At 43.3% G+C, this 16,303-nt stretch overlaps 1 protein-coding gene across 1 annotated transcript in view; it reads left to right on the top strand.

The window, feature by feature from the left end:
• The window catches only part of KIAA0319 (KIAA0319 ortholog), a 70,651-nt gene that overhangs the window by 6,037 nt on the left and 48,311 nt on the right, over positions 1–16,303 (top strand). The window contains exon 2 of the mRNA XM_060109353.1: positions 9,252–9,299. The gene's annotated coding sequence lies outside the window, so the exon portion shown is untranslated. The remainder of the gene's footprint in view (positions 1–9,251; positions 9,300–16,303) is intronic.

Genomic DNA, 16,303 nt, shown 5'->3' with positions numbered 1-16,303 from the left:
TGGTTAAGGATCGCCTGCCAATGCAGGGGACACGGGTTTGAGCCCTGGTCCGGGAAGATCCCACATGCCATGGAGCGGCTAGGCCCGTGAGCCACAACTGCTGAGCCTGTGCTCTAGAGCTTGCGAGCCACAACTACTGAAGCCCGCGTGCCACAACTACTGAAGCCTGCATGCCTAGAGCCCGTGCTCTGCACCAAGAGCAGCCACCGCAATGAGAAGCCGGTGCACTGCAACAAAGAGTAGCCCTTGCTCGCTGCAACTAGAGAAAAGCCCACGTGCAGCAAGGAAGACCCAACACAGCCATAAATAAATAAACAAACAAATAAATAAATATCTTACTGTACTGTTACTTTATTATGATTTTTGTCTCCTCTCTTCACCTTAATGTGTTTCACCACTTCAAACATACTTATTTTGTAGTGCCTCTTAGGTGTACTTTTACTTCTTTTTCTTGCTCCAGTTTTTTACGTCCGCCACCTCTCCTTTGTACTGGTTTGCTCCCTAGCTTGTATTACTTTTGTTTTTAGGGTGGTTCATCTTCAGTGGGGATTGTTTTTCTGGTGGAGTTCTATGTGCTCTGTGTTGAGGACTGTCCTTCTAGACAGATTTTGCATTGCTTCTGCATAGGAGCTTAGCTATGTGTTAATTTTAAAAAGTTTTGCTGTTGTTGTTATATATACATATGCTTCATTTAGCCTGGAAATGGAAGTTATAATTTAGTTCTATAAGGGTTGTTAAAAGAAAGTCCCCGTAAAGAGGCACATCTTGGCAATCCTTCCTCTTTTTGCTTTCAGTCTCATCATGACATGCCTCTGGTTTCTTCTAGCCCCTATTCTAGGATGCATTAGTCCTTCTAGGCTGCAGTGGTCTTTGTGAGGCTCCTCATAATATTTTATAATGTCAATAGATGTTCAGCTACTTTCCCACTGCATTAGTCTTTGATAATATCTAATTCCTTAATTGACCCAAATTATTTTTGTCCCTGCGTTTGAAACTAATATTGTATTTTCCCTCCTTCTCTTCCTTTTTTATAACTATTCCCATTTGGTTTTTGTTTGTCTTTTGAACATTCAAGTAGATTTTCCTTCTAGTTAGGAATATATAGTTATCATAATGGCATCTCTTAAAAAGTAATTCCCATCCCTTTGTTTTGTTACTCCTAGTTTGTTACAGAGTAAGTCCTAATAAAAAGTCAATTTGTTACCGAGTCCAAGCTCACTCTTCTCGTTCCCGGCAAGACAGGCCCATAAATCGGAGACAAGGTGCTGAAGCAAGGAATACAACTTCATTTGGAAAGCGGGCAGACCGAGAAATGGCCGACTAAAGTCTCAAAATAGCCATTTTATCAGGGTTTGGATGCCAGTTACTTTTATAGCACAGAGATGGGGAGGAGATGAGGAACTAAAGTAAAAAGGCCATAAGTTTTGCAAATATCTCCTGGAATGGCCAGGCTCCTGGAGGGGATGTGTGAATTTCTTCTTTCTTGTAGCCATCCACAGGTGGACAGGGTCCGGATATTTTCCTGAACAAAGGCACTTTGGTTTAACATTCAAGCAGAGGGTCAGGGTTCCCCAGGCAGGCCATTATGTACAGACAGTATCCTTTTAGTGAACAAAAGCAGCGGAAAGCAAGTTAAAGTAAAAGAAACAGATCCAACATGTAGTCAGATTTGGTTCTTCCCTGTTACAATTTTAGTTTATATATTTTAGATGATTTTTGCTTTATAATGAATGTGAGAATCTACCATTGTCTTTTCTTCTCATTCCCCAAATATCCTTGCATATTTTTGCCTGTTTATTTTTTGCAAATGGATTTTGTTAAGTACTTTAAAGCATTCTGTTGAGTTTTCATTCATTTTGTTTCTTTGTTAACCTAATATATTGTTATCTTTAATACCTATAGTCTTTCCAGGTTATACAAGGTTTCCCTCCCCAATTATTCGTATCTCCCATTATCTCTCCCAGTACAGTTTTATTATTGTATTTAAAGATATTCTCTGTCACATTGTAAGTCTTTTTGCATATTTGTAATGCTTCTGGCCATGCCTAGGAATGGGATCTCTCTCATTAGCGCTCTTTCTATCTGTATATTTGTCTGTTTTATACAGAGATGCTGTTGCTTCAAAGAACTTTGCTGATCTTCACCAGCCTGCTTGTATTAATCCTAGTGCTGATGTTTCTTTCATTAATTTGATGAGTTTAATGATAAGGAAACATCTTGTGTTACTCTTCCCACCATCTTCTTAATCATCTGATTCTTTTATTTTATTTTATTTATTTTTTGGCTGCACCATGCAACATGTGGGATCTTAGTTCCCTGACCAGGGATCGAACCCATGCCCCCCTGCATTGGAAGCACGGAGTCTTAACCATTGGACTGCAAGGGAAGTCCGATATAATCTGATTCTTAGAACATTATTAAAGGAGGGATTTGACACTTTTTTTTTTTGGCTTGTATTTTCTCCTATTTTGTCCCTGGTCTGCCCTTTGGAGCGTCACAGAATCTGTTCGCTCCCCATTCCACATGAATGCCCTTCCTGTGTTTAAAAACCAATGCTGGATCATGTTTCCCTTAATTCTGCTTCATCTCCTAATAGGAAGTCATCTTATACTGTAATTGTAAGGCATTATCTCTGATGCCAGTAAATTCCTGGGTAATCCTCTGTGTTGATTAGCACAGGTTTTCTAGAACTTATTTTACTTTATCAGCTTTCAGTGGAGAAATTCAGAGCATAGATTTCACTACTGAAAAATTGCCAAGTTTTTACCTTCTTGGCAAGGCACCTAACTACATGTATTGTCTGAGTTTCCTCTGCCTTACCTCCTTGTTTTTGTTGGTGAGGATTTGGGGGCTTGAGAGCCCCTTGTAGATGCAGGAGTAGTGGGTCTACACCTCTTCTACAGGTACTTTCTCAGCTGCTTTCTTTTCAATACTACTCTCCAGGCTCAGGCAGGTCGGGGGGTGAAGGAGTGTGACTCATGAAGAGTTTATCGATTGCCTTGGCAAGAGAAAGTGCTGAAAGTGAGAAAGATCAGGAGAAAGCAATTCTGACTCAGTTTTATCCTTTATATTCCTTACCCACTGAAACTTAGAGGCTTGTTTTGGAGAAACCGGAAACTAACTTCTGATTAGTGAGCCGCAGAATTTCAACTGATTCAACCAGAATATTCTGTGTACCTGTTGGGGATGACACGTATCTATCTTACCTTCTCAGATTCTTAATGGGAGCTTCAGATAATATGAAATATGTAAAATTGCCTTGTGAATAAAAGGACTATTATAAATGGCTATTATGTTGATGATGATGATGATGATGATAAATATTACAAACCATCTTTAAAATGTTCTTATTACTAACAGGATAGATTATTAACTGACAGTTTTCTACCTTCTTTCATTTTATCCCTTTTCTTTCATAGGGAATAAGTGAATAATTATTTCCTTAATGCCAGAAAGTTAAATTCTAAAGGCGAACTCTTTTTTTTTAAATTGAAGTATAGTTGATTTACAATATTGTGTTAGTTTAAGGTGTACAGCAAAGTGGTTCAGATCTTTTTTTTTTCAGTTCTTTTCCATTATAGTTTAGTACAAGATATTGAATATAGTTCCCTGTGCTATACAGTAAATCTTTGTTGTTTAAAGGAGAACTCTTTGACAAGCTAATCATAGACCTGCTGATAAATGGAATTGAAAGAATGAACAGTCTCAGAATTGATGAACAGTTTGCCTGATTCAGAAGTTTGGTAATCACCAGCTGTCTTCAGAATTTGATGCAAAGCAGATTCACTGTCATTGACACACAGGACGTCTGGCATCTGAACTTGGACATCACAGATCACAAACTGGGTTTTCCCCCAAAGTCTCTGGCAGATGGTGTCTGCACTCTCTCTGGCCTTTCCTTCTGCATGTTTTCTAAAGGTGATGATTTAGTTATTAGAGCACAGGACAAAGCATTTATTTAGGTAGCAGTGTTGACCCCATTAGTAAGAATTAAATTTAAGGAGAAGGAAAAGTGCTAAGCCGATTGAAAGCTAAGCTACTCCCATACTTAGGGAGACTGTTTAAAGCCCCATGATGTACACTTAAGGTTTCACCTCCTGAAATTTTTCCTCTTAGTTTAGGAACAGTATCTCCAGGAATATAAAACTCTGGTGTTATTTATAATACAAAGACCGTGAGACAGTGTGTTCATTTGCAGCAGTTTAGAAAAGATGGTAAAATGTATACCCTAGGAATTAGTACATAAAGAAAATAAATAGTTGTTCTCTTACCTGTTTCATCCAGTTACTTCCAGGAAATCACCACTTCCTTTCTAACGTTGCTTTGACTCTTGTTGAGTGCAGGATGCTCAGATGGTAACCCATGGCCTGCAGTCACCCCTGTGGTTAAAGGCTGCCTCAGCAAAGACAGTTTTTGTCACAGTAGTGGCTGATAAAGCAAGGAATGAAGAATAATAAAAGACAAGAGAACATCTCCGGTAGCCCCCAGGGGCTAAGCTGAAATAGCAAAATACAGCTCATCTTGTTTGAGTTCACTGGCTCTGAAAAGCAGGAGTTTACCAACCAAGTTTTGTTAGCCAGTAAACCACAAACAGGACAAATTATAAACACAGTCTGTTCTGAGTAGCCTGTAGGAAAATGCTTTCCAGAAGATCCATTGGGATCTTTGAAATTAGGCCCCCTTTGAGCTGTTTTCATTTACCTCAAACAGGCAAGCTGCAACTTGCTTTTTTTCTGAGCCTGTAGAAGCATTTCACTGCAGCATTTTTGATAAAAAAGCTAAATATCAGAAACAACCTAATGGCCTAGCAATTAGGAAATGGTGAAGTCAGTTATAATAATCACCTCAATGGGATGTTGGAAAGTAACAAGAAAGAATAATGAAGAAGAAAGTATCAATAGCAATGAAGGATACTTTTGTGATAGAATGTTAAATGAAAATGAGACCGTGTTTCTCTAAGAGGGTAGCTTTGCTGAAGTATACTGGCTGGTTTACTGGCTAACAAAACTTGGTTGGTGAACTGCTTTTCAGAGCCAGTGAACATGCTTTATAGCATGTTCCCACTAGCTATCTAGTATGATTTGATTGTAATGTTTTTAGTGTACATTTTTTTTTTTTTTTTTTTGCAGTACGCAGGCCTCTCACTGCTGTGGCCTCTCCCGTTGTGGAGCACAGGCTCCGGACGCACAGGCTCAGTGGCCATGGCTCACGGGCCCAGCCGCTCCGTGGCATGTGGGGTCTTCCCGGACCGGGGCACGAACCCGTGTCCCCTACATCGGCAGGCGGACTCTCAACCACTGCGCCACCAGGGAAGCCCTCTGTTTGTACATTTTAAGTGCTAAAAACAACCTGGGCCTGGCACATAGGAAGCACTCAATATATATTACCTGCTAGTATCATCAGCTGTTATTTCACCTGTTCATTCAGTTTTTATTTTAGCAATCCTATCTGAACTTCCAAGAACTTTTTCTTCTTCTCTGATTTTTTTTCTCCTCTTTTGTAGCAACTATTTTTATTTTATGGAGGATGTACCCTCTCAAGTCTTTCTGAGGATATTACTTACCATGCTTAAAGTTTTCTTTGTCCTTTTAACTGACCTGTTTGTTTATCATGGTCCTTCTCTTCAATGCATTGTTTTTCTATTTCTCAAATGTAGGGCATTTTTTGATTGCCTAGTCTTGTTGATTTCTGAAGACTCTACTGATGAGGGTGTGGCTGCTTTCCTCCGGAGCTGTCCATTCACTGCCTGAGTGGGAGGTTAACTATGGTGTCTGAGTTTGTGTGTAGGCAGGGTCCGGGCAGGTTTCCCTCTGGTGTGGGTGGGTAGGGACTCCCCAGGTAGCCACAGGGAGCCACCTCTGCTCTAGAGGTGCAATGCTTTGGAATGGAGTGTGTTTCCTTCCAGGACAGTCTTCGGATTCTCTTGGCTCTCCTTTGTTTCCAGAGGCCCGCTGCTGCCGCTGAAGCCCTATGAGGACAAATCTCTATCTCTTGAGAGAGAAGTTTTCTGGAATAAACTTGAGATCTGTCTTTTAGTGCATCACCCAAAGTGCTGTACGTTGACCCATCCTGTTTCTACATTCCTGGGCTCAGGGCTTAGAGCTTCTCCAGTGACCCCTGAAGGTCCTGTGCGTTCTCAGTTTCTAGGGAGTGGGTTTCCTCTCTCTCCATCAGTTCCATGCCATCTGCTTTCTATCTTCCAGGGAGTTTTTTTGGAATTTCTGGTCTATTAGTAGTTCTCATTCTTATTTTTCTGCCATTGTGTGGTATTTTCTTCCATCTGTTCATATGTCCTGCCTATCTTTCTCCTTTATTTATTTATTTTTAATATTTATTTATTTATTTATTTATTTATTTATTTATTTATTCGGTTGCACCAGGTCTTAGTTGAGGCACGCAGGCTCTTTAGTTGTGGCATGCAAACTCTTAGTTGCGGCATGCATGTGGGATCTAGTTCCCTGACCAGGGATCGAACCCAGGCCCCCTGAATTGGGAGCATGGAGTCTTATCCACTGCACCACCAGGGAAGTCCCTCCCCTTTATTTTTTCAATGGGAACATAGGAAAGAGGGGAAATAGATGTATTGATACGTCCAGTCTGCCATCTTGAACTAGAAAGTTTCCTTTTTATTCTCAGCTTGCCAAAGTCCTATTAATGAAGCTCATTTCCCCCCAGGAAGATTAATGTGAATATATTTGCTGTGCAGGCTGGGTCTCTGGACAGTCATTGGAATAATGGTGACCCTTGTCTGCAGGATCTGCCTGTTTAGAGAACTCAACCGCTTCGAACAGCAAGGGTGGAACCATCCCTCTTTAAGGAACACCTAGGGACTTGGTCTATTACTATAGCATCCTGCTTGTCTCAAGCTTTGAGGATAAAGTAGGTGTGTTAAGTAGCTATGATTAGAGAACCATAAGACAAGCACCTACCCCAAAATATCTCCTATACTGCCATCTGTCAGAAGTACCTAAAATAGCCTTTGGTCATCAGGAATCTCTGTGTGACAATGCTAGCTAGCATCCTCATAAAGAATAGGAGCTTAAGGCTTAAACAAGTAATAACAGCCAACATCTTTGCCTGGAAGCTTGGGTTTATAGAAACCTGAAGGGAGGGGATTGATGGACGGGAAGGGGAGAGCCCGACCAAGACTCCCTGAAAGGGGAGAGAGGCATAATTATGTGCTTCTTCGTTGTCCTGTGTGCCCACGCTGGCTGATATGTTGCTTCTGCTTCTTGCTTTGAAATGAAATACTAAAGAGAATGGGCAGCAGGAAGGTAAGGCCTTTGCCTGCACAGGCACAAGGGATAGCAGTTCTTTAGGGATAGGTTGAGGATAGAAAAACACAATTATAGATTGTCAGCATTCCCTTCAGGGCAAAAACCGAAGAGGCCCTCATGTTTGGAATCTTCCTAGCTAAGATTAACGCCAAGCTCTGAAGGGCTGCAGCCCTGCTTACAAAAATTGACGTTTAAAAAGTTTCTGAGGGCTTCCCTGGTGGCGCAGTGGTTGAGAGTCCACCTGCTGATGCAGGGGACACGGGTTCGTGCCCCGGTCCAGGAAGGTCCCACATGCCGCAGAGCGGCTGGGCCCGTGAGCCATGGCCACTGAGCCTGCGTGTCCGGAGCCTGTGCTCTGCAATGGGAGAGGCCACAACAGTGAGAGGCCCGCGTACCGCAAAAAAAAAAATTTCTGAAGTAAAATTGCATATTTTTTCGTGTCTCAATGTCAAGTTCAAGAAGCCTGACTCTCCTACTCCCCTCCAATGTTGATAATATACATTGAAAATAACTTTCTAATTTTTCCCCCAGTGGTAAATTATTAACCAAGGATATACAGAACAGGATTTTAAATCAATTAATCTGGTAGTGTTCGAATTATCAGCAATCAGAATCCACTTAATTACAGTTTTTGTCAGTTGAGCCTTTTAATCAGCCCGGAGCTATATTTGGTTTGCCCTGGCTGAAGCAGCCAGGGAGTTGCTACCGTGTGATTTGCACCCCTGCTGACAGCAAAATGTGGCACTGTCAAGGTCAGAAGGCCTCCCTGGGGGTCCATCTGACTAGATGAGAGCCGTTGTTTATGGAACCGTTTGAAGATGGGCCAGTCCCTTCACATACACACACCTCCCTTCTCCTACCCAAGTTCACCACTCAGGCAATTCTTCCCCCTCTTCTCTTTCCTTTCCTTTCCTTTCTACTTCCTCCCTTGGTGTTTAAGCAGTTCTGTGGCTTTCAATACCAGCTCTATGGCTCCCCATTTATACCTCCAGCATCTCTCTCCTCTGAACTCCAGACATGTTTATCTGGTGCCCTGTTCAACCACTTGGATGTCTTGGGTTGGTGCCCATTTCAGGTCATGGCAACCCCATTCTTCCGGTTGCTCAGTCATCCTGATCACTTGTCTTTGTCTCATACCCTACATCCCATCCAACAGCAAATCCTCAGGCTCTCCCTGCAAAAGAAATCAGGAATCTGACTCCTTCTCAAGACCTTCACTGTTACCACCTCGGGGCAAGACGCCGTGCCCCCACCCAGATAACTGCCCAGGCTTCTAACTTAGCTCTCTGCCTTCTACATGCTCTTCAACACAGAAGCCAGCAGCTGAGGGAGCTAATCCTGCAACACTTCCCATCTCAGAGGCAAAGCCAAAAGATCCCTCGTATTGACCTACAAACCAGCATGGCCTCCATTGCCTCTGTAACATTGCCTCCTGGTGCCTTCCCGTTTCTAGCCATGATGACCTTCTTGCTGTTCCTGGAATACAGGGCACATTCCCTCCTCCAAGCCTTTGCATTTCGTCTCCCCTCTGCCTGGAACTCTTCTTTCAGACATCCACGTGTTTCATTCTCTCATCTCTTTTAAGACTTGGCTCAAATAGGACCTTCTAAGCTCATGAATTCTTCAACAGTGTCTCATCTGCTCTTTGACACATCTGTTGAGCTTTTGATAAGCAAACAATGTTATCTGGTTATTTTTACACCTGTGCTTGGTTATTTTTCAAATCTGCCAGGGTCTTTGTGTGTGTGTGTGTGCATGTGTGTGTGTGTGTGCAAATCTTATACCTTACTTTTTCTTTTCTTTCTTTAAATATTTTAAGCATCTTATTTTATATTTGTATGCCATGATTTCATTATTTGAAAAGCTTGGGGACCTGATTCTCTTGTCTTTCTTTTCTATTACCTTTCTTCATGGTGCCTGTGTATTTTGTAATTTGGAATTCTAAGCTCATGTTTGTCTGGGTTCTCTCTCCAGGGGTTGAGGAGAGTTCTTCCAGAAAGGATTTATCATTGCCTCTGCCAGGTATGTGTGGGAATTACCAACCCAGGACCACTTAAATGTAATTTCTCCCCTTGGGATTAATTGGACTAAACTTGTAATGAAAAATGGAGCAAACCTGTGGTTGTCAATTCTCAAAGGAGAATTATTTCTTTCCACAGAGCACAGTGGCCAGATTTTTTTTTCTAGTTCATCCTTTCACCCACAAGGATGCACCTCTTAAAGGTTCCTGGTTTTATGAGGCAGCTTAGTTCCAACACCTCATCTCGAATGCACCCAAGGCTCTAACTTCTGTCTGTGTTGTAGCCATGAAACTTGTGTCTCTCGGTTCTAGAGATCAGCAGGTAGCTCATGCAGCTGCTGCCTGAGCATCAGCTTTCCAGCTTTGTTTGTTTTCAGCCTTGGGGGATTTCGCTTATATTCTTGTGAATGCAGTTATATATTTTAAAAGGTGTTTGTTATATTTTCCCCAGTAATTTCAATATTTTGCTGTGTTGCCATTTTGCTAGCCACAGAAATCCAGACTTTCCCCATGCATGTGTAATACTGTTTTCTTTTTAAAATCTGCATCTTTCATGTAGTACTGGACCATAGACTTCATAGTAATAATACATGGATGTTATACATACATGGGATATACAATAATATTTAATTATACCCTAATATTGGATATTATTGCTTTTATAAATTAGAAGAAAACCCAATTAGCTTTTTTTTTTTAATGGAGAGAGACACATAAGGCAGTACAGAATAGTGGAAAGACACGTTCTCTGGTGTCAGACATACCTGGATTCGGTTCCAGTTCTTGGACATTTTAGCTTTTCTGAGCCTCAGTTTCATAATCTATAAAATGGGATAATATGCAATTGGAGGAGTTACAGAGGATTAAAATGAGTGCATGTAAAGTTCCAGGGACATTATGAAATAAATGGAATTTTTACAAATGTTAATGTACTTTTCATACAATGTTATATTTGTGGTGATAATGTAGCCTTGGGATGTGTCCCGAGGGGACGGAGCAATGACTGAAGCTTGGAGGTTATGTTTGGGAAGCTGAGGAAGGCTTCTTAGAACTGGCTTTTGAGCTGGCTATAGGCAGGGTAGGGGAGGCTGGTCGATGCTGGAAAGAAGACTGGGAAGAGGGGGACATGGAGAGTCGTGTGATGAGTTTGCTCTCCTTTCTCAAGGTGTCTGTTCTGGCATATTTCAGGGATTTGTAATACTATCTCCGTCATCTGAACCGTCTGTGTAAGATGCACGAAGTCACCGTAGTCCCAAGAGGCCTTCCTGGGGCCACGGGATGCTTCCTACTTGGTTGACCTGAGTTTATTGGTCACAGCTACTACAGTGACTTTTTCTTTCTTTCTTTTTTTTTTTTTTGCAGTACGCGGGCCTCTCACTGTTGTGGCCTCTCCCGTTGCGGAGCACAGGCTCCGGACACACAGGCTCAGCGGCCATGGCTCACGGGCCCAGCCGCTCTGTGGCATGTGGGATCTTCCCGGACCGGGGCACGAACCCGTGTCCCCTGCATCGACAGGTGGACTCTCAAGCACTGCGCCACCAGGGAAGCCCCTCTTTTTTTTTTTTTTTTTTTTTTTTTAATAAATTTATTTTTGGCTGCATTGGGTCTTCGTTGCTGTGCGCGGGCTTTCTCTAGCTGCGATGAACGGGGGCTGCTCTTCATTGTGGTGCGCAGCTTTCTCATTTCGGTGACTTCTCTTGTTGCGGAGCACGGGCTCTAGGCGCGCCGGCTCAGTAATTGTGGCTCACGGGCTCTAGAGCACAGGCTCAGTAGCTGTGGCGTACAGGCTTAGTCGCTCCGCGGCATGTGGGATCTTCCCGAACTTAACCACATGACCCCACTATGCTGCAGGGGGTGTTGGGAAATGTAGTCTTTTAGCTAAGTACCCTGGTGCCCCAAATAATTATCTGAATCTTATTACTAAGGAATAAGGGGAGGACACTCACTGAATAGACACCAGCAGTCTTTGAGCCTCACTTTTCCTGCATCCTTGACCCTCATCCCTTTCTTGTCCAGGACAAGATGTGCACCATCATTACTTGTTGAATACATTTCCGTGCTTTGCTCTTCAGCCCATTCCTAGGGCTCATTCTCTCTCTAACACCATCCCTGAGCCTTACGTCATCTCTGAGTCAGTGATGTCATCACCATCATCCAAAGAGGAAGAACAGTTGGGGTGAGGCTTCCAGGATGGTCACGGGTGACAGGAAGCTCAGAGATGGGGTGATGTTCAAGAACAAGATTAGGCCAGAAATATCAGGAATCAGAAATAACCATTTTACATACGGCTTGGTAATTTCTTTTTCTTTTTTAAATGCTATGTTAGAACAACCATGGCAAAATACCTAAGCCTTCTTTAAAAATGAAAATGTAATTGTATTTTATTAATACAAAGGTAAGATGTATTCATTGTATTAAAAAATAGAAAATACAGATAAGAGAGGAAGGAAAAAAGGAAGAGAAAAGAATCATCAGAAGGGAGAAAAAAATTACTTTCACCTTGGGAGGGGCATTTCTTTCAGATCTTCACATGTATAAAGTTGATCCATGCAGAGTTTATGTAAGGATCTATGCATCTGTACTATTTATAACGTTTTGAACTTGTTAAGCCTTATTTTAAAAGACCTATTTTACCGCTCAGATTCAGCTCTATCTTTGACTGAAGTTTTTAGGAAGCTAGTGAGGCTTTCTCTGTGAATTCTTTAATATTTTTCTTTCCCTTTAACGAGGACATGAAACAACGGGAAGGTAGGCAGAGGCAAGCAGCAGGAGAGGGCATGATTCTATCAAGAGACTCAGGCAATTCAGAGAGACTGAATAATAAGGAAAGAGGGGAGGTCTTCTTAAGTAACCCAGAGCAGAATGTTCTTGCTTCCGAGAACCACGGAGGAGGACTGGGGCAGCTACAGGGTAAGTCTGAGGTCCAGAGTCTCAAGACTGGCTCTAAAACTCAGTTTCCTTTTGTGTAAAATGGGAATAATAAGAACTCCTACCTCAGAGAGAGTTATTATCAGGATCAGAAGGGAAAATATATGGCAAAACATGATTTAACTCATGAGGCACTCTATATCAGCGATCCCCAACCTTTTCGGCACCAGGGACTGGTTTTGTGGAAGACGGTTTTTCCATGGATGGGCGGGGGATGGTGGATGGTTCAGGAGGTAATGCGAGCGATGGGGAGCCACGGGAACCGGCAGATGAAGCTTCCCTCGCTCGCCCGCGACTCACCACCTACTGTGCAGCCCGGTTCCTAACAGGCTGCAGACCGCTACCAGTCCACGGCCTGGGGTTTGGGGACCCCTGCTCTATATGTATTAAAAAAAAAACCCAAAACCTAGGGACTTCCCTGGTGGTCCTGTGGTTGGGACTTTGCCTTCCAATGCCGGGGGTGTGGGTTCAACCCCTGGTCGTGGAGCTGGTATCCCACATGCCTCACGGCCAAAGAGCCAAAACATAAAGCAGAGGCAATGTTGTGACAAATTCGGTAAACACTCGAAACATGGTACACATCAAAAAATCTTAAAAAAAAAAAAAAAGCCCCTGTAAACTTAGAACTAAAAAGATTTTTGATAACATGAAGTCCATACGCCTTTTAATGTTGAGGAAATGGAGATCCATTGTTTGCTTATATTAATGTACTGAATAAAGGAACCTTACAGATGATGTTGAGAATAGGAAATGCTTTTGTTGCTGAGCACTGTAAGTTTGCACTAAGATAATTGCTTTCCAGAGCTTTCCAGGTACAATATGTTTGTGAAGGTACATTGCACAAGGGCATCTGCCAAAGGGTCAAGGGTTTGGAAATCTGGCCCACAGCCCATTTACCAGGCTGTGTGCCTTTGGAGCAGTGTCTGCCCAGAGATGCACCTTTTATTAATTCGGCTGAAGGTACCTTTGGTATGGCAGGGGCCCAGTCTTCATCCGTGGGGCTCCTGACCAACTGCCCCCGACTGACAGCACCTTTGCTACTGTGGGCAGCGTCTTGGCAGCTGGCTGAAAGCCATCACGGGAGGGCCAGTTGCTCTTCTCCTGCCTTTTAGGTAGGGCGTGGTCAATTACTGCAGACAGGAGATGGCCAGTCTTTTCTTCTATCCACTTCCCATCCCAAACCACGCTTTCCTTGCTGCAGGGCAAGGAAGTTTGCTGCTGTTTGCACCAGCAGGCGGTCTGTCTCTGGGTTGTTAGGCATGAAGCTTATGGGACACTTACTGAATGTTCACATTCTCCCCTTTACCTTATTGGAAGCTCATGTTCTGATGGCCTCTGTTATCCTGACACAGAGAAACGTTATACCCGCCTCCTGAATTTACCTTCGGTCACCTGCACTCTGGTTCCTTTCCAGTCTCTTGACCTAACTCGGCTCAATAACACAGAACCCCTGGAGGCCTCTTTTGAACTCCACCGGGCACTGGCCAGTGATGCTTGCAGGCTGGGCAGCAACCTTGTTCCAAGTGGTCAACGACAGAGCCGTCAGCGCAGTTCAGTGGGAGGCCTTCTTGTGATTTGAGCTGTTTCTTGAGGAAGACTCAAAGCAAGGTCCAGCAGTTCCCAAGCCCTTCTTCTATAGGGTGCTGGGTTTGACTGTTTTAATAGGCCCCTTGTTCTTTCTGGCTGCCTCTGATAGAGCTAATTCACATATCAGGACCTTCAAAATGGAAGCTACCCCGTGGCCCGCTCCACATCACAAATCTAAACCACAGTCAGCCTGATCTCAGGTGGCCTTGGCCAGCAGCGGCTTGAAGCAGGATCTCAGTTCCCCGACCAGAGACTGAAGCCAGGCTGTGGCAGTGACAGCGCTGAATGCTAACCACTAGGCCATGAGGGCCAGTGGCCAGTGACAAGGCCCTGGCTTGTCTTCTTTGTAGAAATGAATTTCAACAAAGAGATGGAAAGTAGTGAAACAAGTAAAGTGTTTATTAGGAGGAAGAAAAAAGTACATGTGAATAGACACACATGGGCGGGCTCAGAGAGACAGTTGTGCCTTCGTGGTAGATTAAATCACGTATGTGGGGCATTTCTTCTGGGTTTCCTCTGGCCAGTCACCTTGCTTTGCCTGGCTCTGAGTCCGTATTTGGTATAACTCAGGGTCCTCCCCTGTGTGTGTCTGCATCTCTTAGCCAAGATGGATTCCAGCTCAAAAAAAAAAAAAAAAAAACAAAAAAAAACTCACTCTTGCCCAAAATCCCTCAGGAAGAGTGGTCCACTGCTTATGACATCCTGTACTCTCCCAATCGGTGGATTGTTGGGGTTTTTTTGGCGGTATGCAGGCCTCTCAATGCTGTGGCCTCTCCCTGTTGTGGCCTCTCCCATTGCGGAGCACAGGCTCCGGACGCACAGGCTCAGCGGCCATGGCTCACGGGCCCAGCCGCTCCGCGGCATGTGGGATCCTCCCGAACCGGAGCACGAACCCCTGTCCCCTGCATTGGCAGGCGGACTCAGCCACTGCGCCACCAGGGAAGCCCCCCATGGATTGTTTTCCCTTGAATAAAGGTCAGCCAACTCATCACTAAATTGTTTGTTTTGTCATTTGATAACCCTCACCTCCCCTAGATTACCACATCATTTCCCCCCCAAATTTTGTTTATTTTAATAACATATATATAGAAAAATACACAATATATTGGTAAAGAGGAAAAAAAATCACCCAAACTTCAATGTATGAACCTAAGTACTGTTGAGTGTGTGAACCCAAGACTGACTTCCTTCCAGTCTTTCTCCAGTGATAATAGTTTTTCTGGTTATAACCATAGCAAAATGTAAATTTGTGTCTCTGGTGGATATTTGTCATTGTGTTTGAACACAGGGTATCCAAAAAAAAAAAACCAAAAACCTCTGGCTAATTTCTGCAATATAAGGAATTTATTTAAACAACATTAGTTTCTGGGAACTGGGAAAACAAGGCTGGACACTACACAGCCAGGAACGTGACAGACCTAGTCCAAGGAAGATGCTACGCCGTTGTCACTGGGCACAAACGTCTCACCTGCAGGGCCAGCAGTGCTCATGCTGGGGTCTCAACACAAGCCTGGAATCACTTCTGCTGCTCCTCCGGAAATTAAGTGTTACTGTATGACACTTCCACCACCACCCCACTGGGTGGAATCTTGCACTCCCTGTAACCTCAAGTCACCAGTTTCTGAGGGTGCCTGGTTGTTCTAGGACAGCACTTCGGATTCAGAGGACGTCATGAAAGCAAGGGTGTGGCATTTTCAACTACTATAATGGGAGGAAGACCCTGTCTGTTATGGAATTTTCCACGTCATTCTTAAATGACTAGCTGGGAGGCCTCTGCTGGGGTGTCCCACTCTTTGTCATCTAGTTCACGTGTAAATTTCTAAATGTACTGAGATGCTTCTGGAAAGGGGGCGGGAAGAGGGAAGGTGATGAGTCTTGTTCTCTCCTAAAAGAACAAGTGTAAGCTGTGTGGGTGGGGAGGGAACAAGGAATGGGCGGGGAGAGAGTGGTGTGCACTGGGATTAAACTCTAGTTTCCCATAACATGCCAACTAGTAACTCACAGCAAGGCTCTGGCATGCTCTAGGAAGCCCTTATTCTAGATGTGCTTACTCCTGGAAGCCTTGTTACATATTTGAAATAACAAATACTTGGAGTCCAGACCTCCTCATACTGGTTCTTCTTCAGCCTTGAGCAAATCAGTGAACTTTTTTGAGCGTCAATTTCATCATCTTCGTACTATCGAAAGCATAGATTATAATATTGCCTGGGTTGTTGTGAAGATCACATTGAAGAAAGTGCCAGGCGAAAATAAAATGCTAATATTACTCTAGTTCATTGAATCTAAGATGCTAATGATTGGAAGAGCCATCATTATTTTAAATACCATGAAGGAAGAAAGAAATCCTGTCAGTTATACCATAGCACATCACTTTCTTAGCCTGTAAACTATTTCTACACATTGAAAGACATTTTTGGGGGTTGCTTCGGCAGATTTTTATCCTGAGTCTTTCTTGTGCATATATAAGAAGGAAATATAAGTGAATATACAT

This window comes from Mesoplodon densirostris, chromosome 10, assembly GCF_025265405.1.
Source record: "Mesoplodon densirostris isolate mMesDen1 chromosome 10, mMesDen1 primary haplotype, whole genome shotgun sequence".
Lineage (NCBI taxonomy): Eukaryota > Metazoa > Chordata > Mammalia > Artiodactyla > Ziphiidae > Mesoplodon > Mesoplodon densirostris.
This window is presented reverse-complemented; position numbering and strand designations above follow the sequence as displayed.